This window comes from Prunus avium, unplaced genomic scaffold (genome assembly GCF_965620075.1).
Source record: "Prunus avium unplaced genomic scaffold, drPruAviu1.hap1.1 HAP1_SCAFFOLD_46, whole genome shotgun sequence".
In the NCBI taxonomy this organism is placed as follows: domain Eukaryota; kingdom Viridiplantae; phylum Streptophyta; class Magnoliopsida; order Rosales; family Rosaceae; genus Prunus; species Prunus avium.
Window position 1 is genome coordinate 20,001 of NW_028276904.1, and position 2,500 is coordinate 22,500.

Sequence of the window (2,500 nt, forward strand, 5' to 3'; positions counted from 1 at the left end):
CTTACCTTGGAATTGCTCATCATCCAATGCATTCCGAGAAAGTGAGTGTAGGCGAGGCTAAGGATGGCTTGCCTTGCCTTGCCTTGCATTGGCATGCCATGCCCAAGTTGTGGCCTACACCAAGCCATTCAAGCCATGCGTTGCCTTACCTTGGAATTGCTCATCATCCAATGCATTCCGAGAAAGTGAGTGTAGGCGAGGCTAAGGATGGCTTGCCTCGCCTTGCCTTGGCATGCCGTGCCCATGATGTGGCCTTGACCAAGCCATTCAAGCCATGCGTTGCCTTCGCCTTGGCATGCCGTGGCCTTGCCTCGCCATGCGATGCATTCCGACAAAGTGACGCGAAGCGGAAGCCTATCATGGCGTAAAAATGTCGACAAAATTTTTCGACATTTGAATAATGGGGTTTGACAAGGTTTGAAAAATTCAATACAAATGGTAGGCTTGAATGTCGACAAAGTGACGCGAAGCGGAAGCCTACCACGGCGTAAAAATGTCGACAGAATTTTTCGGACCTTGTCCTGCCATGGGCTGCGCGCAGCATGCCGGCAGCCTGTGCGCAGCGTGCGCACAGCATGTCGGCAGCGTGCGCGCTGCTGAGACTGTCGACAGAAATTTTCGAAACTTGTCCTGCCATGCGCGCGCGCAGCGTGCGCACAGCATGCCGGCAGCGTGCGCGCACCATGCCGGCAGCGTGCGCGCACCATGCCGGCAGCGTGCGCGCAGCTTGCGCGCAGCGTGCTGATTCTGTCGACAGTGAGGCTAGCGAAACTTGTCCTGCCATGGCGTGCGCGCAGCCTGTGCGCGCAGCTTGCGCATCTGTCGACAGTGAGGCTAGCGAACTTGTCCTGCCATGGCATGCGCTGTGCGCAGCCTGTGCGCAGCGTGCACGCAGCTTGCGCATCTGTCGACAGTGAGGCTAGCGAAACTTGTCCTGCCATGGCATGCGCGGCGCCTGCGCGCAGCCTGCGCGCAGCATGCGCACAACATGCGCACAGGCTGTGCGCAGCGTGCGCGGAGCTTGCGCGCAGCTTGCGCATCTGTCGACAGTGAGGCTAGCGAAACTTGTCCTGCCATGGCATGCGCGCAGCGTTGGCGCAGTCTGTGCGCAGCATGCGCGCAGCCTGTGCGCAGCGTGCGCGCAGCTTGCGCATCTGTAGACAGTGAGGCTAGCAAAACTTGTCCTGCCATGGCATGCGCGCAGTCTGCGCGCAGCATGCGCGCAGCATGTGCGCAGCATGCCGGCAGCATGGTTCCAGGTTTTTTCAAATGTCGACAGAATTTTTCAAATCTTGTCAAACCCCGTTTTTATTGAAATTTCCTCGCACAATAAGCTCCCCATAAGTAGTCTATGATTTTTAGGACCTTCTCCAACTTACAAAACTAAAAAATTCCTCCCGGATTTGTTTTAATGATTTTTTCAATTTTACGACTTCTAAAACTAATAAAAAATACTTCCCGACTTCAAAAATTTATGAAACTTTTTCCCATCATAGATTGCATGTTTCTTAGTATCCCTGCAAAAAATCACGTCCAAATACCTTGTATTGAATTATTTAGAGCCCATTATGACTCCTCGCGCATAGGTGATGTCTCTTCCTGTCAAAGGGCTAAATGCATAAAATGCTATATAGGGGGGTGTGTGTTGCCTGCATATGCATGGCAGCCCATGCCTTCCTAGCTGCAGCCCCCTTCCCCCACGCCACACCCATGTCATGTTGCCTCGATATGTTGCCTCGGTATTATGGGTTTGGTGTCGGGGTCGGGGGGCTGCCACCCATGGCGGTGGTGGCCGGAATCCGGCCGCCGCCACCACGCCGCCGCCATGGGTGAGGGAGGAAAAAAAAGGCGTGGAAAGTTGCGAAATGGGGTTGTCTAGGCTATTTTTTGGCATGGGAGAGCATGGAGTGCTAGGAACTCCTTCTCAAATGCACGGGCATGTCGACCACAACCTCATTTCGCAACAACAACCACCCGTGTGGGGTGGCGGTGGGTGGATAGTCGCGGATTGGGGCTTGCCAAGCCAATGTTTTCAAAAAATTTCATCAAAATTAAAAACAAATGTTTTGTTGCCTTCGGATTTGTGGGCGAGCGGCGAGTCGGAGTGGAGCCGGTAAAGTTTAACCTCGGTGTGCACGGTTGTTTTTAGAAACTCAATCCAATGCCGGGGACGTTGAAAGTGACGCTCTTATGAGTTGCAAACCCGCAAGATTTAAAGAACCTTTTCAAAACAATTTCAAACCAACAAGATTTAAAAACAGAAATTTTCATCAAAATGAAAAACAAATGTTTTGTTGCCTTCGGACTAGTGGGCGAGCGGCGAGTCGGAGTGGAGCCGGTAAAGTTTAACCTCGGTGTGCACGGTTGTTTTTAGAAACTCAATCCAATGCCGGGGACGTTGAAAGTGACGCTCTTATGAGTTGCAAACCCACTAGATTTAAAGAACCTTTTCAAAACAATTTCAAACCAACAAAATTAAAAACAAATGTTTCGTTGCAAA